The sequence below is a fragment of the Bidens hawaiensis genome, unplaced genomic scaffold, assembly GCF_021521415.1.
Source record: "Bidens hawaiensis isolate Kalapana, Puna unplaced genomic scaffold, B.hawaiensis_p1.1 tig00042244_1, whole genome shotgun sequence".
Taxonomy (NCBI): domain Eukaryota; kingdom Viridiplantae; phylum Streptophyta; class Magnoliopsida; order Asterales; family Asteraceae; genus Bidens; species Bidens hawaiensis.
The window spans coordinates 50,411-73,785 of NW_027497469.1; the positions used below are offsets into that span (position 1 = coordinate 50,411).

The 23,375-nt window shown below is 39.6% G+C and overlaps 1 protein-coding gene across 1 annotated transcript in view; it reads left to right on the forward strand.

Moving 5' to 3' along the window:
• Positions 1–9,561, forward strand: part of LOC143593466 (oligopeptide transporter 7-like) — a 38,493-nt gene extending 28,932 nt beyond the window's left edge. Inside the window, exon 6 of the mRNA XM_077073091.1 lies at positions 9,542–9,561. The gene's annotated coding sequence lies outside the window, so the exon portion shown is untranslated. The remainder of the gene's footprint in view (positions 1–9,541) is intronic.
• The last annotated feature ends 13,814 nt before the right edge of the window (positions 9,562–23,375 follow it).

Genomic DNA, 23,375 nt, shown 5'->3' on the forward strand with positions numbered 1-23,375 from the left:
ATCCGGCGGCACATCTGACAAATCATCTGGAAACAAATCCGGGAAATCCCGAACAATAGGAACATCACTGACGGTAGCCACTTCGGTTTTCACGTTTATAGCATACGCCAGGTACGCCCCGCACCCATGCTGCATCAGTTTTCCCACCTTAAGTATGGATATGATATGTGGTGTCGCACCATTCTGATCACCAAAGACCGTAATTTGGGTCCTATACGTGGCCCTTAAACGTACAAGTTTCTGACCACAAATGATCTGAGCATCAACACTCGCGAGCCAGTCCATCCCAAGCACCACATCGAAATAGCCAAACGCCATCAAGTACAGCCTCACCGGAAATCTATACCCAGAAAACTCGATGGAACAACCCTGAATAGCCCTAGACACAGAAACGGACTTTCCTACGGTGACCTCAACCTCAAACACATCGACTACGCGCTCGGGTGATTTATTCAACATGGAACAGAAAGCGGTAGACATAAAACTTCTACTTGCACCCGACTCAAATAAGACCGATGCCTGTAATTCATCAAGTAAAAAGGTACCTGAAATAATATTACACTACTACTTAGCTACACGATCACACATACATTTCCGAAAGAATGAGAAATTATAAACGGTAGATTATAAAGATGAGTATGGCAAAAAGTACCTGAAATAACATCCGCATCATCCTTTGCCTCTCTTTTGGAGATGTTGAAGGCCCTCGCCCTGACCTTCGGCTTCTCTTCCACTTCCCCCCTTGAGGAAGTCCCCTGATCGGACCCCCCCGCCTTGTTGGTAGGACAATTTGATGCCATGTGGCCGACCCCCTTACAGCGGAAACAAGTCAACGACGGACACTCGAAATGGGGGTGTCCAACCTTATCACATCGAAAACAGGAACCAGACCCAAGCTTACATTCCCCCATGTGCGGTTTCCTGCACTTCTTGCATTTACCAAACGCCGCATTCCTCTTAAAATCCGAAGTCTCAGTCTTTACCCTCTTCTCATCCGAATTAAAGTTGTTTCCCCCGGGCCGCATACCGTACGAATTTGAGGTCCACATCTTCTTAGTCTCGGTCGACGGTAACTTCTCTCTCTGATCATACAATGTGCCCGCTAGGGTAACCACCGAGTGAAACGAGCTCATGTCGGTGGTCACCACGCCCCTACGAATATCCACTGGAAGACCCTTCACATAATTTTTAATCCTCTTGGCTTTGGGAGTAACAAGATCGGGACATAGACGAGCCATTTTATTTAACTTTGTGGTATACTCCCGATGCGTCATACTGCCCGCCTCCAAGGTCAAGAAATATTGTTCAATCTTATCCAATTCGTGTGGAGGACAAAACTGATCAAGAACCAACTTCTTCAACTCCTCCCAAGTCATCCTCCTAAAAGAACGATCACCCATAGCCTGCGCCTGATTATCCCACCAACACAGTGCCTCGGAACGAAACGAGGCAGTAGCATAAGTCACCATGTCTTCCCCCTTACACTTACTAACCCTCAATACGGCCTCCACTCCCTCACCCACTGATGTGCTGCCAACGCATCCTTAGTGCCATCGAAAGAAGGAGGGTCACATTTCTTAAAGTCTCCATACGAACAACCCCGGGTAGATACACTAATAGCACGAACCTCCTCTTCATCCTCACTTGGCACGAACACCTCTTCCTCGACCTGCGTCTCCTTCCCTTTCCCTTCCTTATCCGCACTTACCAACCAAAGTTTCCTCCATAGCCCTAACAACCTCAACAACAATCTCGGGAATGGCGCTATGGAGAACCTCATAAACCTCATCTGCGATTGCTGCGCGCATAGCAGGATCAAAGGCGGGGTTATCCCCCTCCTCAGGAATCGGGGTTTCTTCCTGCTGGGGAGTTGGAATCTCACTCTCGGCTTCGGCACGTGGCTTACGATCACTACCACGAACACTAGGACGACCTCTTATAGCTGCACGAGTACCAACCATGACTTATCCCTACAAAGACAGAATTTTAACATGGTCAAGTACAAGTAGTGTTTAGAACATGTAAGGTAAGGGTAAACTTCTAATGACGTTGATCAAGTGTAATTAGTCGTTTACTTTACCCGCCCGTCCAAAGCACCCCCTGCCCCTAACCACATTAGCATTCCATCTAACACTTAAGCAATTAATCATATAATGGAGCTTTAAAACTCAAAAGAATGACTAAACAGTTAAAGTTACCTCTTGGCGTGCAGCTACTCGCGGTTGGCATATCTAGTCTTTTCTCTTACAGTTCGAGTCCAAACATTCGGGAATGCTCGGATCCCTCGAACCGTGGCTCTGATATCAATTTGTAAGACCCCGAATCCCAGGAATCCTACACTTGGTAGTCAAACCAAAAACTTAACAAATTATTAAACCCAAGACAGTTCATTTCATTTCAAAAACTAGTTCAGAGTATAAAATCAGCGGAAAATCATAAGTACTAAAGTAAGTTCCCAAAACCCGGTAATTATGCCCAAAATCAAATTTAAACGTGTCTAGTAATAATTAAAAAGAAACAGTGTTCATTATTGAAATTCCCGAGTAGATATGCCTTAAACCGTCCAAGTAGTCTTGAGCACGTCCAAGCGGTAAGCATCCTCCTCCTAACATGCAACTCACACTAACATACACACAAAGTCAGCTTGAGCTGAGTGAGTTTAAGTTTTAATAAATTGTCATACATATAAAACATTCCAAAAGTTTAAATATAAAACGGGATATGAACAGTTAGGCCTTAATAAACGATAAGTATTCATACTTATATACCTATATAATTATATCCCTATGCATAACATCCAAGTAATAACATCAGGGTCGAGCACACGTACAACCCAAACACGTAACATTCCATCCAACGTATGCAAACACAAAGTAGGCATACGCAAACATCCTTAGTCGATAACGACTAATTAACATCGCCAATCATTGGCCATAAAGTAACATCTGTATAAACATACATATATATTATTGCAAGATATACCATACTACAAGTAAGCCTATGGGCCATAAGGTATCACATGTGTATACATACTTAAATATCATCACAAAACATACCATAGTACAAGTGAGTCTATGCAAAACTATTTAAGCAGTTTATTAAGTAAAAACAGTTCGGTGTGTATGCTAGCCCGAAACTTGAAAAGAGTAAAAAGGGGCATCATGAACTCACCTGACATGAGGCTCCAAGCCATCACGAGCTAGAAGGCCCCTAAGTAATTCCACAACTCACGCGCCTGTCGGATTATATACAACAGTTACTAACGATACCGAAGGGACTCGTTTATCCTACGAGGCGTTCTAATAAGGTTCAAGTTACTTAAAGCCTCAACCTCACCAAGTTCGATTAAAACAGCCCCCGGGGCTTCATATCAACCAACACGACCCTTAGATACCCCCGAGAATAAGGAATTCCCAAATTACCCCCGGAAGTACTAGGTGAGGCGAATATGCGCGTTTAAGAGTTGTTTAGGCACTTAATATCCAACTCAGCCCCGTGTGGACCCAAATTAATAAATTCACAGCCTACTAGCCCACACGACACTACACGAGTTGGAAGGGTCGGTAACTCGCAAGCACAACGCACCAACTAATCAATAAACGATAATACGCGTTGTACCGACCCATTGAGTAACTGACAACCAATTCAGCCCCAATACTTATAATAATGATTTTCTAACAGCCCGTACATCAAACCAAAGTCATCCAAACTGAATTGGTCGTTAATTACTTCAACCCTCGCGTTAAATGCAACGATTCACTATTCTAGACAACCGAATACAATCTTTCAATCTACAACTAGTTGACCAATAAAACGAACACCAATGCACATGATTTTAAAGTATGTTATATTGGACATACCTAGGAAGATTGTGGAGCAAAAACCTTAGTCAAAACAGCCCCGGAAGTGCTCAATTGGACAGCCACCCGGTGAGCCTAAAACATGCGATTTAACGACCAATAAGAGAGTTATAATGACCAATTAAGGTGTAAAAGACTTGTAGGGATGTAGGGTTAACCTTGAATTGAAGTTTGGCACTTGGAATTGGCTTCAAAAAACGAAAATCGAAGCCCTAAGGCTGCTCCCTTCTTCCGATCGGCCAAAGTGAGAGGGGGGGGGGGGGCTTGGGTTTTTTGATTATAATACAAAATATTACACTCTAGTCCCTTGAGTTGGAAAGATGTAGCAAGTTTTATGAAAAGTGAATTAATTTAACGTACCGGAAAGACGAGAGGGTCTCCGAGGAATGCCGGATAAATCCCTAGAAATGTACATACTTTACAGGCTTTAATTCTTTCAACTGAAATTAACGGGCGTTACAGCAAGCAGTCATGTCACTCTTTTGTGCCATATAAGCACATCACATCGTCAAAAAACTAACGGGGTTAACTTTCAGTTAGGGTGGGATTATTGGAGGAAAATAGGATGGAAGTTGGGACTTTTAGAAAATATTTTGTAAGTTGGGTATAGCGCCGACCAATAGGTCAAAGTTGAGATTATTAAAATCTAATAATCCTTATTTTTTTGTACCAAAATGGTAGGAATCATATGTTTAGGGTTAGGGTTCAATTAACATAGGTGGTAAAAGTTGCTTGGCATTTGACAATCAATCCAAGACTTAAATGGTAGCGGAAGACGACTATTTTAGTGCATCAATGACAATATGACATGTTAATCAAATACCTGTCCTATATCAACTATATTACAAGGCGAATATTAGTCATACGGGCAGTATGAGCGTGCTAAGATAGCCATACAACATGTATGAGAGAGTGTTGTGCCCATATCTTACGCCAACAGGAAAGTACTACTTGATCAAAAATGTCTAGCGTGACCAATATGTCATACGAGTCGTATAAGAGTGCTAAGATGGCCATATGAACCATATGAGAGGGTGCTTCACCAACATCATAAGGTCAATGAGAAAATACTACCCGATAACAAAATGACTTTGAACAGCGATATAACCCTTATAACCGTTTTCTGTCAATCTATACAACCCGTATGACTCATAGATATAGCATGATGTGAAAGGACCGTGATATACACTACTTGGAGTGGTGTATCGATAGCAACACAATGACGTAGATGAGGATGTGGTGCAGGGTGTCACACCCTCTAATTTTAACTAATGGGGCTTTACCGCGAAACACGTGACATACAATGATGTAGCTCATTTATTATACCAAACAACCATTTAAATATTTAAAACACCATTTAAGTCCCATCCAAACATGAGAAACAAGATGTAACCATACAGTTAAAAGGTTTATGGAAGCGTTAAATAAACGGTTCAAAATATAATCAACCATGTGCTCAAACAATGCACAAACCATCTTAAAATAAAGTAAGAAAAATGATTGTATCATAAAATATGCGACTCCAAAGCAATGCATGCTACACGATCCTACAATGTATCTAACAACTTGGCAAGTATAAATAATCAAGTGTTAACACGAGGCTGATGAGTTCGTAAGTTATAACAAAAAGTAGTATATTTAGATTCAACACAATTCAAATATATCAGGATAGCTAACCCATTTACAAGCTACTAGACGGTAGAACCGAAGCTTATAATTGAGTTGTTTATTTCGTATCGGGTCTATCATAAACACTAGCATAAAATTTAGGTCAGCATTACGCTTGTTCGACTCCCAATCGTGCTAGCGCGACTAGACTGGGTGGGGTTTGTCAAATTCAGTAGTACTAATCAATATTACCTTGTGATATCATCTAACGGTTCAAAGAGTGTAAGGACTTTAATGATATAAAGCATCAAGTATAAACTTGTGATATATAAGAAACTACAAAATCTTAAACTAGTCATTGGTGTTTTCTCCTCGAAAACAAGTAGTGATAAGTATGAACTCACCTGATGTTTATATGAGAAGTTTCCTTAAAAGCAAAACGAATTCATTTACTCGTTAGCTGTTACCTAGTACAAGTTATAAACTATGAGAATGTATTCATGCAACTAGACTGTTGGTGCATGTTTGTGCCAGTAGTTCATAGGTTTATATTTGTTTATATTGTCTGTAATTGATACATTAGTTTGTTAGGTTATGTTTATGTTTTAAGGTAGTGGCGAAGATAGTGGCAAAGTTGGTTAACTTTGTCAGGTATGTATTAGGCGAAGAAATGTAGTATACAAACATATCTTCGGCTCAGGGTTAGGAGTTGCACACTTCGACATCCGTCATATCCTTGTAGTGTATTGATAGTTATCGTGCTATTAATCAATACAAGAAGTTTTTACCTTTACCTCATTTTTCTACTACTCGTTTCTATAACGAGTAACTTTCATAAACCAAGACTAAGGGGATTCCGCACCCTTAGAGTTCATGACTATCCTATTACCAATCCATTCCAAGGACCAAGATAAACAACTCAAGTGTTCGACGACACATGATACTAAAACTCACATAAAGACCCACACATGAACACAAGTTAGGCCTAAAGACCCATTGGTGATAATAGCAATGTCAAAAGTATTAATATGTTTTAACATGAATCCTATATCACACCATGATCAAACAAGAAAGCATTTATCGTATAACTCGAATACTGATCACGCAGTTTACAAGACATATTTTAGGATGCACAAACAGATTTTATTAACTAAGAATGCAATGGAAATAAATTTTATACAATTTCTCAGGAAATAATATATGGGTTAGGTTTCTCAAAAAAATTAATTATATTTTTCTCTTGTATAAAAAATTTACAACAAATAAGTCATTGGAGATAAGTACAAACAGTTCATCAAGTTGTGTAACAAAAAGTATTGACTTAGTTAAGAAACAATACTAATCCAAATCAAGCAAGGCCAATTGTGTTAGATTCATAACTCAAAGAGTGAACTTACAGAAGTGGAATAAACCTCTTTGGTTTTGTAATTATCAAGTTATGATAACGGGTATTTAGGCCAAAAACAACTTCCTGGATCGGGTTTGACATACAATCTTGTAAAATTAAAAGAATCTATGATCACGGGTCCAAAAATCACAAATGATAGTTTTATAAAAACTAGATTTGAATTAGAATAACATAGCATCGAGAATCGATAAAAACTAATCATGCATCATAGATTTACAAGCAAAATCATAAGCGAATACAAATCTGTCAACAATCTGATTTCAACAAATGCTAACAATAATCATGTATATGACAACCCCTAATGTTCTAATCCATTGTTGCTACAATAGGATAGCTAACAATAAGAGTATGGTCGGGTGATGGCATGGACGTTTCCAGGGTTGCCTTCCAACTTCTTGCTCTTACCTACAACACGAAAGAACTCGTCAGAAGGGGACCAGAGACCAGGGTCTCTAGACCACCCTCCGGCGCTCAACAGTAGTATTTTATCCAATGAAAGTATATATGGAGTAAATATAGATATGTAGACTAGAGATAGAGAATAAAAAAGGAGGTAGTGGTTGAGACCCGACGGTTAGAGAGCAGCTGAGGTGATTTTAGCTGCTTAACCGGTGAATGGTCGTTGGGATTGGAGGAGCTAATAGTGTTATGCTTCAGAAGCTCGTGGACTTAATTGATCATAAGACTACCAGCTCAGTGAATGATAATTACTCTTTAAAGAGGGAGATCTCTTAGTGAGTATTAATTTGGAGATGATATTCTGGAGAGTATTCTTCTAGAGAGAGTATAGTGAGAGAGTGGAGAGAAATACAGTGAATGGGAATGAGAATACCTTTGGTGAAATGTTCCTTTTATAGGCAGTCAGAATCTTCCTTGGGGAAGCTGAAGCTTCTTAAGGGGAAATTGTTAGCTCTTCTTTCAGCTTATGTGGACTGGGTGTATGTCATTTCCATATAAGATTTGCTCAGCTTTTATTTGTCTTCTTGATACTTTACTTTATGGCAGACATTAACTTTTTGTCAGCCATGATTTTCCTAGCGTTACAATAGCAGGAGCTTCGTGGTAAACTTAGGAACCTTGCTGGCAAGTGTCAAGCATCCCCATCTGGCATCTTATGTTTGCTGCTTCGACTTTTATACTTGAAAAATGTGAGATACCGTGTGAGGAATGTGAGTTTAAAAGTCTAGAGATTAAACAAATTAAAACTCACTATGACACAACTTTAAAAGATCTAAATATGTCAAAGAAGCTTATGATAAGCTTCAGATTTGTGAAAAGAAGTTGTGGGAGAAAATCCTACAAGCTAAAAAGACCATTTTGATGTTAAAACATACCTTAGAGGACAAGAAAATAGCCGTCAACAGACATATTGATGATAATGCAGCTCTCAAACTCGAATCGCAAACAATAAAGATTGAGATGGAATGAGTGGACTTAAAATTGAAAAGTTACTCGGCTGCATCATATGTTCTGGACCACATCATCCCCATGTCATCCAGTAGTGATAAGAAATCTGAGGATGATGTGGTTAAACCAAGGAAACAAGATGTTGGATATCATTTATTTTTTCCTCCAATTCGGAGTTCATATGTTCCTAAGATATCCGACAGGTTTGAAAAGGCATTGAACGTGGAGATTTCTACTCCACTTAATGAGTCCACAACCTGTTTGTCTGAATTTGTTGATGTTACTTTTTGCACAATCTTGCAACAACACCAAGTGTGAAAGTGACATTGGAGTGAAAATGGCTGAAACTGTCTTGAGTGAAAAAGAGAAACATGTAAAGGTTAAATCCTCTGTCAGTGATGTTTGTAATAACACGGTGTGTTTTGCCAAAACCAATTTTGATCAAAAATGGCAAAACCATGAACTTAACAAACCAAAAGATTTTAAAAAAAATCATCTTTGTCAAAAGGACAACTTCTGAATCCGAAAAAGAAGCTATTTTCCAAAAATAGTCAAATCAAGAATTCTTTAAGGAAAAGGGTGAACGTGAATGTGCTGAATCAACTCCCGTAAACAAATTTGTTAACCGGAGGAGATTCTTTAACTTTAATACAGTAGGGCATGTGTTTTACATATGTCCTAACCATATGAAGCACACTCATGTTCAACCTCAGAAGTTGATTTTAAAGAAACCTGTGAAGATTCAGGTTGTTGACAAAAAGCAAGTTTCTTCAAGATCCGAGCCTGTTAGGATCTTGAAGAGAGATAATTTTGTTTGTGATGACTATGTAAAAAGTAACTTTGAGGTGGGTGAAAACTCTAAAAGTAAAAAAATACTACTGTTTACATCAAAAAGAAGTCATCTGGATAGAACTGGGTGGCAAAAAAAGTGTTATTAAATCTAGTTCACCCGGTTCTGTAGAAAAGAAGACATCTGTTCCTGATGATTCGAGTGATATTTTAAGTTGTGATTTTTTGTTAAGTGAATCAGAAATAGATGAAACGTTGTTTAGCAAAATTAAACAACCTAGGAACAAGAAGGCTTGGGTTTCCTCGTTTCACCAATCCTTTAACCTGATGTGCAGGGTCTTCCAAGATCTCACAAGTCTCGTTGGATTGTGGATAGTAGAGCCTCAGGCAGATGACGGGTACCCTTCACTTATTGGAAAATGTCAAATCCATCCGAGGGGGTATGTAGGATTTGCTGGTAATCAAGGAGGTCAGATAGTTGGTGAAGGCACATTGTCTAATGACAAGGTCTTGTTTGATATATGAAATTATATCACCAATTTGGAGAATATCATAAATTTGTGATAAGAATTTCTCAACTCACTTCAAAAACAAGGAGTGTCTGATATTGAAACATGGTTTCATGGTTCCAGATGAGTGGATACTTATGCGTGCTCCTCGAGATAATGATTTGTATATTCTCATCATGAGTACGGCTTCCACTTCATCATCAAACGCTTAGTGTTTCATTTCAAAGGAGTCGGAGAAGGAGTCTATTTTATGGCATAGACGAATGGGACACATCAATGTGAGGAAGATGAACCACCTGGTTCATAATCAGTTGGTATATGGGGTTAATGTGAAGAATTTTCACTTGAATTAAGATTGTCTCGAGTGCAAAAAGGGTAAACAGTAACCGCATCGAAAGAAATGGTTAATTCCATTAACTTACCATTCGAGCGTCTGTATATGGATCTCTTCGGTATAGGGAATGTCAAAAGTATCATCAGCGAACTCTATTGACCGGTGGTTACTGATGATTATTTAAGATTCTCGTGGGTGATGTTTCTAGACACTAAGGATGAGACCTTTGATAACCTAATGATCTTGTTCAAGAAGTTGGAGAACTTGTACAATCTTCCAATTAGAAGAATGCGAAGTGACAACGGGATTGAGTTTAAGAACAACAGAATGCTTGAGTACTGCAATGAACGAGGGATTCTTCATGAATTCAGTGCACCCTACACACCACAACAAAATGAGGTAAATGAACGAAATAATCGGACATTGATTTGATACTGCTCGCACCATGCTTGCCGATTCAAAGTTACCAGTTAGCTTTTGTACCGAAGTTGTGGCATCAACATGTTACACTCTTAACCGCGTTCTAACAGTCAAACGACATAGGAAGACGTGTATCGAACTACTATACCGGTGTAAACCTAACTTGAAGTGGCTTGAACAGTTTGAGTCTTCTTGCACTATTCTTGACCCAGATGGGAAATTTGGGTCTAAGTCTGTGGAGGGTTTCTTTGTTGGGTATGCTAGTCCTTTACGACAAGTGTATCTATCCTGTCTGCATAGGATTGTACAAGTCATGTTGATTTTCAGAGATATTTGACTCTAACTCAAATACCAGGTGATGCTTGTTTGTTTGACTATGACAACCTCTGGAAAGGCTTTAATCTACCAGAGGAGGTTATTTCTGAGGAAGCTGTATCCATGTTATTTCAACATCTTTGTGAAGATCTAGATGACTAGTCGACTTCATCTGAAATTTCATTATTCCAAGATCCTCAAGAAGTAGTTCCAGAACCCCTTCAACATGATGCTATTCCTGAGAATACTCCTGCTTTTTACGACAATGGTGACGCTTCAAAGGACATTATTGAGGAACTAATTCAGACAGTCTATCCGAGTTCTAGTGAACTAAATGTTGAAGAAAATCTAACTAATCTTCAACAAGATGTGATTGTGTCTACCACAATCATTCCAAGAACAGTGTCATATCATCCTGAAGAGAATATTATTGGTGACTTGAACACGGGGATTCAGACTAGGCGTTAGATTGATCAAAGCCTCCGTTGTTTCTATTCAAAGGTGTCACCGCTGCAGAATCGGTTTTCATTTAAGTGTTTTATATCTCAATTTGAACCGAAGACGTACAAAGAAGTGTTAACTAAAGAGAGTTGGGTTAATGAATTCAAGAAGTTAAGGTATGGAAGCTTGTTGACTTGCCCGATGATAAGAAACGTATCAATACGAAATGGGTATTCAAGTGCAAGCAAGATGAGAATGGAATCATTGTTAGAAACAAAGCTCGGTTAGTCGTTCTCCGTTTTAATCCAAGAGAAGGAATCGATTACAATGAAGTATATGCACTGGTAGAAAGTCTAGAAGCAATTCGGATGTTTCTAGCCTTTGTTTCCCGGAAGGATTTCAATGTCTACTAGTTAGATGTCAAGTCTCTTTTTTTCGACGGGAGACTTAGTGAAGAAGTCTATGTGGGATAACCACCGGGGATTGTTGATCCGATCCACAAAAACAAAGTGTACCTTCTTGATAAAGCTTTATACGGACTTCATCAAGCCCCGAGAGCTTGGTATGAAACATTGTCCCAAAACCTGTTGGACAACGGCTTTATTCGAGGAACCATCGATTGTACACTTTTTACTAAGCAAGTGGCTGCACATATGCTGATTGTGCAAGTTTAGGTGGATGATATCATATTTGGGTCCACGAATGATTATTTGTGCAGGGAATTTGAAGAAGTCATGAAAAAGAAATTCGAGATGAGCGCGATGGGCGAAATAAAGTTTTTCCTAGGCTTTAGGTGGATCAGTTACCTAATGGTTCTTCATTTACCAGACAAAGTATGACAACGACATCCTAGCGAAGTTCAGCTTGGCTGATTCAACGGCAATCAGTACATCGCGTATATTGAAACATGGGATTGGCCTTGATCCCAATGAGGAGAAGGTGGATCAAACTCTATACCGGTCCACAATTGGCTCTCTTATGTACTTAACCGCATCTAGGTCAAACATCATGTACGCAACGTGCTTGTGTGCCCGATATTAGTTCAATCCGGAAGTCTCGCGTCTGATGATCGTCAAACGTATTCTAAGATATTTGAAGGGGTGTCCAAGGCTCGGTCTTTGGTATCCTCGTGACCACGAGTTTGTGTTGAGAGCTTTCTCTAATTCAGATTATGGTAGCTTCAAGATGAACACAAAATCTACAACCACTGGATGTCAGTTTTTCGGCAGTAGGTTGGTCACTTGGCAGTGCAAGAAGTAAACCACCGTGTCGCGGTCTACCTGTGAAGCCGAGTGTGTAGCTGATTCTAGTTGATGTTCTCAGGTTCTTTGGATACAACAGCAAATGCGCGATTACGGTTTGAATTTTCTGACTACGCCTAATTTTTATCTACTGCCATATCTATTACCAAAAATCCGGTAAAACAAAACACACTGAAATACGGTATCACTTGATCCGTGATTGCGACGAGAAGAAGTTGATCACCGTAGATAAGTTTCATGCCGATGAACTAAACGCCGATCTTTTTACTAAAGCTTTTAATAAAAATCGTTTTCAATATTTACTAAAGCTTAACGTTATAAAGAAACTGGGCGATGGGAATGAGAGTGATCCCGAGATAATGGATTTTGATCTCTAGTGGACCATTCATCAGAGTCAAATTTTTGTTCTTGTACATAGTTTTCAATATTTTTCATATATTTTTAGTTTAGGGGGAGAAAGTTTTAGAAAAACCAAAAACATTTAAAATTGTTGTGTGTGCATGTGTTTCATTTTGCAAAGAAATTCAACTTATTTTTCTATTTCATTTTGCAAAGAAATTTAGCTTATTTTTCGTTATCTTTATTCAAATCTTGAATCCTTTCCTGTGCGATAAGACTATCCTATCTGAGGGTTAAGATTTGGATATTCTACTTTATTTTCTTGTTGTTTCGTACAGGCCTTAGACCTTCTCCGCGTATACTATAAGCACAATGTGTAGAAGTCATGTATCGAACTGAAGGTTAAGGCCATGTACAAATTCAACTTACTTTACCTTTCTATTTTTCTTAAATTGGAACCTTATTTGCGTATAGAAATACCGACCTTAAGGGAAAATTTTAACGTTCTGAGTTGTTTTGCTTTGTTATTTTTGCATGAGTCACAACTAATCGATTTTGAGAAACACAATGAAAATGTATACATGTGAAAACATCACAGTATCAAGATATAAAAATTATTTCCGATAGGTGGGGTCCACATACGATTCGTGCTTAATTGAACCATAAAAATATAACAAAAATTTCAGAAATATTTGTTGGAATGGTTCGGTGGACAACAATACCAATGACTGACTTAACGATAGTTATAATAAAGCTGAAAACAAAACTGTGACAGAAGGGCAATTTGGTCAATATGATTCCCTGCTCAAACTCACGAAATATTTGTAATTGCTTTACATGTCTGTAAATAGTTTAAAGTTCTTTCATTTTCTGTTGTTTATTGAATTATCTTTAAAAATTAAAAAAGATTTTATTTTTTGAGTTATTTTCGACACTTGATAACTGGGAAACTATCTTTTGGGTAACATATTTAACCGAGAATGATCTATAGAGCATGTGTTTCAAATTATAATCATCAATTTGAAGCTAAAAAGCTTAACTGCGATACAAGGTCATTAACTTGGACTTCATATAAAGTATATTTCCAGACAAATGAGCAAATTTAAGTTATTAAATGTTTAGTCAAGGTCATTAGCTTGGACTTGATTGAACGGATGAGTGTAAATGTTCGGTTTTTCAAAAAATGTGAAAATTGGAATTTGCAGCGCGTAAGTTATGTGCACTTATACGCCATATAAGTTTACAAAACTTATACGTCGTATAAGTTTGCAAAACTTATACACCGCATATGTAAACCTATATATACATATTCAGCGCATAAGATTTTCATTTTCACTTACACGCTGCAAAAGATATCTGGTACCTTCTCTTATCATTTTGATCACATTTCTTACTGACACCCAATTTTGACTATTTTGGTGATTTTCACACCACGATATTCATTGAAGGTAATATTTGAGTTTGACTTGATTGTTTGATAGTGACCAGGACTGACGACAATACCAGATTCAGATTGATCTGCAATTCAAAGGGCTTTTATGAATGGACTATTGTTTGAGTCTAAATAGACATAGAACAACAAAGTTATACGATTTATTTTGGTTTTAATGGTTTAAACATGACTGATCTCATATACTTGAAAACCTTAAAACTGAAACTGATAATACAGATATACTTTAATGATTAAATCTCAAAATTGATTTCATAAATGTGTTTGTCGGCATATTTAGTAGATGTTTCATGGATTATTTTGGACATGTCAGTTATAACTATCAAGTTTGGTAATTTGACCTGGAAATATGTGGTGTAACTTACACGCCGTATAAGTCAATATAATACTTATACGATGGTGAAATATACACGTTGGACTTATACTTACACATTAATAAAATATATATGGGCTGATAGACTTATACATCAAAATAATATACTTTTAACAAAACATACGCGGCCAAACATACTTATGTGTCCATCCTACTTATACGGACAGAAGGAACAAAATCAAAAATTGCTTAATTGATTGATCGATTTCTAATTAAATTTTTCAATGTTTGTGTTTGCGCTTTCAGATGGTGAAAAGATCGAAGAACACAGATCCCAAGCATAATATTTGTGCTTATTTGAAGGAGGCAGACAAAAAGTCAAATGATTTCACCGTTATGATGCCATTTTGAAGAGATCACGTATTTATACAGCTATTTCTCATTTATGTGATCCGTATGAAAAGATTGTAAATGAATTTTGGAAGAACGCATTAAATAGTGGATCTAGCATAAAGACCAAGGTACATGACAAGGAGATTGGGATTACAAAGGCGATTATCAAACGGGTGTTGGATTTTGGTGATGATGAGTCTGATATGGTAGAATTGGATGAAAGGATGGTCAAGGGGTGTATGTTATAGATGGGATATCAGGAGTCGGTGAATACTTTGTCATATCGGATAACGGCATTGTCGAGACCTTACAAGTTTCTAGTTCACGTGGTTGTACTCTATCTCGGACATAGAAAAGGGGATATGATGAGATATTAGATTACAAGATGAGTGTACTTGCTGCTTTATGCTTGAATCTCAAGTATAACTTTTCCCGGATGATATTCGATAATATGAAGCTACGCTGTGGAAAAGATAGGTGGTTGCAGTACCCACGGTTTATACAGATGCTAGTTGATGATCTGTTTAACAAAGTCAAGAAGACTAACATGTCTTATACTTAGATCACATGACCGGGAACTCTTATGCGAAACTGTCATCGTGCAGGAATAAAAAGGAAGATGAGATTCCTAAATTTTGCGATATGTTCAGGCACTAAAAAAGAAGAAGAATATGTGGCAACGACAAATAATAAATGGAGAAAAGATGGTAGTGATTCGGAACGTGAAGCTGAATAGTTGAAAATGGCTTACTTTAAGCTAGTTGGTGGTAGTAAACGATTTGTTAAGATTGAATCTGAAGCTGAAGTTGGTTCACCACAACCTAAGAAGAAAAGATGAAGGGTTGTTAAACAGGAGGTTGTTAATCTTGTGACTCAAGAAGAAGTCGTTTCTTCTATCACGTCTGACAAAGATGATGAGGCGACTGAGTCTGATTCAGAAACATGGCGACAAGCTATGATGAATCTGCGTGCAAAATTTGAGCCTAAACAATAGAAGAAGAAGAAGAAGAAGAAGAAGAAGAAGAAGAAATCATATGTTGATGAGGCGTATGTACCTAAAGGTATCGTTGAGAAATCGGTAGCAAAGAAGAAAACTATTGGTCAACTGAAATGCAAGTTCAATTGCAATAAATCGCTAGTGAAGAAGTTAGTTGATGAACAAGATGATGTGATTCAGCCGGAGATTGACGTAACTCCAATCTAAGGAGTTTGTAGTTGAGGAGGAACTGGCAATTGATCTTGAACGAGACGATAATATTTTTAAGACTACAACCGTCCAAGTAACACCTACACCAAAGAAAGCTACTCCACAAATTAAGACTTTACAAAATGGTCCAGAATTTGGTAGTCTACCAAATTTGGATGCTAGCTGCTTTATGTATGTACCGACATTGAAGGAATCTAAAGCTTTGAGAGGTGTTGTTACTGATCAAGGTGTTAAAATTGACAGTCTGACCATTGAGAATGAAAGACTAGGATGGGAGAAGTCACAACCCCCGACCCCGATACCCCGGGAGGGGAGCCGTGAACATTGAGTGGTGGTATCGGTGTTTTTTTAAAATAATTTGCAGCGGAATATTTCATTAGAACCGTAGTTAGGGAAAATGATCAGAGTTATAAAACACCATAATTATTATTTCATAAACTGAGATTAAAACGCATTTTTTTACAAACATAGATTTTATATGGATAAACCCTAATTTACAAAACACGTTTCTTTATTCTGGTGACAGATTTTATAGGGATAAACCCTAATTTACAAAACATGTTTCTTTATTCTGGTGACAAGCCACTTATTTAAGCTGGAAGCCCACATGCATCATTCCTTTGTCTCTAATAAGTCACCTGAAACATATTTAAAAATATTTGATCACCAGAAAATAAGAAAATACTGGTGAGTACATTCTTTTATAAATGACACATTTTACAGTTACAGCATTAAGATGCTTTTACATCTACCTGCTTACAAATTACTGAAAGGTACTTGTCACTCGATCGTATCTGTGACTGTGGTCATATTACTTATTGGCTAACACTTGTCCAATAAGTAACGTGTAATAGCCCAGTAGGCAAGCCTTGTATACAAAACCCCACAATATCAGTAGTAACCATCCCATAAGTCTACAGAGACTTAATCACTGTAATGTAGTTTAAATCCTTTGAAAATATTTGGACAATCAGTCATGAGTTTAGTGGATTTAGAAAAGCATCATGACAGTATTGAAAATCAATTGTCTCACACAAATGTAAGTTGTGCAAAAACTCCCCACTTGCAAGTTTATATTTAACAAACCTTCTGATGTGTTGTAAAACACACTTATTTTCCGCACCTTTTATCTACATTTTTAGATTATATTTTATGTATTTTAACTTATATTATCTAGGTTTTACATATTTTTATTTATCTTGTAGGTTTCGGGTTAAAGGAGGAAAAACCGAACTTTTCGAGAAGCTTTATGGCCTTTTACGCATACGATTTCAAGACCAAGCTTAAAGCCCGGACCATAGGCATCATGGAGGCCCAAGTCTTACACATATTATAACATAAAAAAATGGAACCCTAGCCCCCATTCTGCTGGTCCGATCGCAGAAGGCAGCAAGGAAGCAAGGAACAAAAATCTTTTTTTCGGCTAGGGTTTGGAAGGTGTTGATGGCTAGGAAGGAAGAAGAAGACAAGGACAAGTCTCGGGATCATTCACCACTGCTTTTTACAGCCGAGAGCAGCCCCGGAACATCTCATATCCTTACATCTTTTTCATTGTCCATCAAACTTTATTTTCTTGATCAATTGTTAATTTGTTTTGCAATTGCTTGAGAGATTGACCTGTTTATGATTTGTATTTCACTGAATGCTTGAATTGATTATTGAGATGAGTTATATGATGTTTTTATTAAGTGTTCATGGCTGTCCAAATATGATTGGAGGCTAAACTTATTAGTTCTACCTAGGAATGATGATAATTGTTAGTGTTTGATGAGCTTGTTGGATTGTTTGATTGATAGATGTTAATTGTTATTGTAAAATTTGATTTAGACATGAAATAGGTTGTGTTTAAAGGCTGGAAATTTTGGGTAATTCATTGCTTAAACCCCTTGTGTCGGTTAATTAGTTTTGTGTAGACTGATCGGTGCATTGTTTGATTCTAGACTTTGCGTTTAGGGTTTGTTTGCGGTAGGTACAACCGTAGGGTTTTGTTGCATGAATTTGTGGTTAAAGTACAGCGGTTAGACACCTTCTTAGAGACCGAGAGGTGATAAGAAGTTAGGGTTGTCTCGTTGCCTTTGCGTGCTATAATAAGAAATGCGTGAGAGAGAGTTCGTTTCTTGTCAGGTTTAGGTATTTTGAGGGACTAGTTGATCTATTTTGGTTTAAGTTGAATTGTTCCTCTATCCTTGGTTGTGTAGTATTCATTGCCACTAGGGTCGAGTGTTGGTGAGACCGAGAGGTGAGTCAACATTAGAACACGTTAACAATTGTTTCCCGGTTTGGTCGTTTTAGCCGATTAAGAGCAGTTAGGGGGTTTATTGAGTGAGACTGAGAGGTGATCCAGTGAGCCTGAGCGATCCTTAGTCGTGTCATCTTTAGGAACCGGTCTCAAGATATCATTCAATCTATTAGCTTGTTAGGCCTACAGTTTGATTCAGACCTAGTTAGACGTATTTCTCCATCCAAAGTTAACACAGTTAGTTTGCCGTTAAGTTTTCTATTTTTGGTAACTTTTGTCAGTCAGTTTAGTTAGTCCAGTTAAGTAATTAAAAAATTCAAAAAACCAATTAAATATTATTCTTAGGTAGGTCTTGTCCAGGGTTAGTGATCGTTAGCGTCCTTACATGTCCACATGTTCGATACTCGGACTTCCTAGGTCTATACTACTTACGATCGGTACACTTGCCGGTTGTGTGTGGTTTTAGGATTTTCGTTTTAAATTTAAAGCTTAGCTGTGAGGGCTATTGTTACAGGGTTATCCGACGCACATCAAGTTTTTGACCCCGTTGCCGGGGATACGGTTTTAGGCATTTTGAGAGCAATCCGAGTTAGGACTTACCTTTTGTGCTACTTGTAATTATTTTTTGTTTTGTTTATTTATTAGGATAGTTTGGATTCTTTTATTGATTTGTATAGTTGTATGCGACAGACCCGATCTCATGGACCACCTGACACTGAAGCATTTCCCGAGCCTGAGAGAGAGTTTCGTGAGAGACGTCACACCGTTTCACCATCATCCACTTCATCATCTGTTGGCAGTTTATCCTCATCTCCTACATCTTCCGATTTCGTCGATAGGGATAGGATCATGGGCGAAAATCCACCACCGAGGAGGACAGGTGACAGACCGAGCCCGTCCGGCCAATGTTGGCGCGAGATCCAGCATCGCACCACCCGCCATTGGAGTTAACGTGAACTGGCAGATTCCGTTGAACATTATGAATACCATTTCTCATTCTGATCAATTCCACGGGTTACTTCACAAAAACCCGCAGCATCATCTCACTCGTATCGCGCATATCTGCGATACTTTCCATCTTGCCGGCGTATCCAAAGACGCCGTGAAACTCCGCGTTTTTCCGTTCTCGCTCATCGATAAAGCAAGTCTGTGACTCGAGTCCCTCCCACAGGTCTCCATAGCCACTTGGGCTGCCATGCAGACCCAATTTCTTGAGAAATACGATCCTCTGGCTAAGGCCGCTCGTCTACGTAATCAGATTCATTCTTTTCAGATGGAGGACACCGAGAGTTTCTACGAGGCATGGGAGCATTTTAAGAATCTGTTAGTGTTGTGCCCAAACCACGGCTTGCAAGATTGGGCGGTTGTAGAGAAGTTTTATAATGGAGTGACATACGTGACACAAAACATGCTTGACACGGCGGCGGGAGGAAATTTTCTAACGACGAAGGACCCGGATGAGTGCATCGCTTTGTTTAACGGGTTAGCTATGAGTGGATACCAGCGACCACCCGCCAAGGGTGGTAAGACCGTCGACTCCATATCACGCGACATGCATTCGGTGGACACGACCACCGCACTCACGGCACAGGTAGAGGCGTTACCGCCGATTGTGAAGGACTTGCAGACGAATAACAAGTTGTGCGAGATATGCAGAGGAGGGCATGATACTGTTCAGTGCCTAGTCAGTTCGCAGGAGGAGGCCGTAGACTTCATAGAAAATCCAAACCGAAATCCAAATTCTTTCAATTCATATAATTCGGGATGGAGAGGCAATCATAATTCAAACTGGAGGAGCGGCAATCAGTCCGGTTTTCAGCAGCGTCAGAGTCTATTCCAGGATGCCGGTGAGGGAGCGAGCAGTGGGGAGAAGAAGCCCACTTTGGAGGACATGATGGCGCAGCAGGCGCATATGTTGTCACAGCTTATGACGCGAGAGGATTCCCGATATAAGAAGACCCAGGAGAAGTTTCGCGAGCACGAGCAGTTCATGAGGAATCAGGGAGCGTCGATTCAGATTCTCGAGCGGCAGATGGGAGAGATAGCTAGTCGGTTGAACGAGAGGCGGTAGGGTATGCTACCGAGTAACACCGAGCAAAACCCGAAGAGATTCGCGAAAGCTGTGACGACGAGATGTCTAGAGGGAGAGTAGTCGAGGAGCCTGCAGTTGATGATAGAGAGGAGCAGGTGGATGAGGAGAGTCAGATGGAGTCTCCGCCGGCCCAGGTGCATCAGAGGAGCAGCCCAGGGAGTTCAGCACAGGCTGAGAGACAGCAGCTACCGAGCAAGCCGCCGAGAGTCTACAAACCTAGAGTACCATACCCCGAGAGACTCCGTAGATATAGAGATGAGGAGCAGAACTCCAAATCCCTTGATCTTTTGAAGCAGCTTCACCTTAATATTCCATTCCTTTTCGCACTGACACAGATGCCGAAACACGTGAAGTTCCTTAAGGATATTCTTTCGAATAAGGAGAAGTTGGCTGAGGTAGCTTCCATCCCTTTGAGTGCTAGTTGTTCTGCTATCTTACAGAGGAAGTTACCTGAGAAGATGGCCGATCTAGGGAGTTTCACGATTCCCTGCATCTTGAGTGATGATACGGTTATTCATGCGCTGGCTAATCTTGGTGCCAGCATTAATCTCATGCCGTATTCCGTGTATCACAAGCTGGGCTTAGGCAAACCGAGGCTTACCAAGATGAGTATCCAGCTTGCTGATCGTTATGTTAAATACCCTCGAGGGGTGGTCAAGAACATGCTTGTTCGTGTCGATAAGTTCATCTTCCCGGTGGACTTTGTCATTCTGGACATGAACGACGATGATAGTGTACCGCTTATTCTTGGCCGACCATTCCTTGCCACTGCACATGCGTTGATCGACGTCTGCGAGGGTAAGTTAATCTTGAGAGTTGGGGATGAGAACGTCACCTTTGACGTTCAACAGTCACTTAAACAACCTAAGTCTGCTGATGACTCCTTGTACTTTATCGATACCATCATGGAGCATGCTGGGGGGTTTTTCAGCGAGATTTGTGGAGGATCTGCCTCCGATACTCAGACTCTCGATAGGGACTTTCTAGAGATTGAGATGGTTGCCATGACCGATCAGTCAACGGAGGATGACACCGAGTTACATACCCCTGAGTCTGAAGTGTCTGCTGGGATCGTACGAGACGATCCGATGGACTGACCTTCTGTCGAGAGCCCCCTTCCTTCCTTAGAGCTTAAGGATTTGCCTACCCATCTGGAGTACGCGTTTTTGGACGAGGAGAGGAAGTTGCCGGTTATTATTGCATCTGCTTTGACGGAGGTCGAGAGAGAGAGATTGTTGAGGGTGCTTCGAGAGCACAAGGAGGCCATTGCATGGAAGATTATCGACATTGTCGGACCGGTGCGGGACACGGTTTCCCAACGATTCACGGGGCAACGTGTTAGAGTGCGGAATCCTCTATCACGGCGATTCGGTGGTGATCAACAACGCACGGTTACGATTCCTAAGACGGTTTGACACCTAGGGACGGAGGAAAAGACCGACACGACGAAGATGGGCAGAGAGGATTTTCGGCAGTAGCAGGTTCGTGACTGTGTGTAATGTGTGCTCTACTTGTGAAATTTCCTAAGTTTCGTTTATATATCGTATACTGATTCGATCGAATGAGTATCTCATTCGATCGAATGAGTCCTGGTTCGATCGAATCAGTCACTGATTCGATCGAATCAGTTTCTTTTGACATTTTCAGTCCGTTAACTTGGTTTCACGATCGTTATTTTCATATCGAACCATCCTGATAGAACTGGGGACATACACATGACATTTCATGTCCTAACAAACTCCCCCTTGGAGCCAGTTCTATTTACTTATAATCAATCGAGTTCTCTTGCTCGATCGTAACTCCCCCTTGGAGTTATCTCACTCTCTCTTTTCTCAAAGCTAGTGGTGCGCACGTTGCATCCACGAACTCCTTTCTTCATGAAGTTCTCTCAAGATCAAATGGTTCAGTCAGTCAGACTTACCATAGGTTCCGCATATCCTGAGAAGCTGTCAATTGGAATTTTAGATAAACATTTAAGCACAATCTATCACAATGTTCCAAAACAAATTACATTCAACTCAAGAACAATTACAATCAGAAGATTAAACCTTGAATTACAACAAGAAACAAAATAAACATGACAATTAAGCTTCAGTTTCTTGTGCATACTTCTTCTGTTGCTCTTTCCAGTTTGATCCTGCATGTATGTCATAGGCAAAGCAAATCCTAATGACATTTCTATACGTTAATGCTTGCTCTCTGTCTTCGGAGGCATAAAGAATCTCTTTCTTGTATAGTGTATAGACATCCTCCCGTGACAAGTTTGTGAGCCACATAGGATCAAATATGCGAATTGTGCTCCAATTTCCATTGTCGTTGAGCACGATAACTACTTCATGCAGTCTTCCATCATAGTACCAATGCCTGAATGCTTTGTAGAAGTCCTGCTTCATCTTTCTTAGAGGAATCTTCTTCATCGTGAGTGGTGGCATGTACTTCAAGATAATCATTGGCCTGTTGGTGATCGGATCGATCTCCTTTTTACTTGTATATCTCTTTGGCCTCTGTGGAGTGATCATCTTCCATTTTGAGTTGTATTCCTTTCGCAATACACTCTGATAGTACGTGGCAAATGGAGATGAACTGGCGTAAAGCATATCAAGATAGTTCAGACGGTTTAGATCACAAGTAGGAAGAGTCTTCAAGTCAGTGATACGTTGAAAGTACTCAACCCCTTTTTCTCTCTTGATAGCAATGCAATTAAGATCCTTCAGACACGCCCAAGCAATAATCTCTCCTGAAGTTCTACGACCCTTCATCTTATAAGACGTTGTGTGAGGAATGGTCGGCTTTGCTTGTCGTCTGGACCTTATCTTCTCAAGAATAGCGTTGAAAGCTTTCTTGCATTCTTCTGTTTTCTCAACGAATTCGGCTTGATCTGCTTCAGAAGGCTGTTTCATTGTGTTTGACCTTTTGTCAGCCTTCTTCTGTATTTCCTCCTCTGTTACATTTTGGAAGAAACTTGCAGAGTTAGGAAGATTGTCAGTTT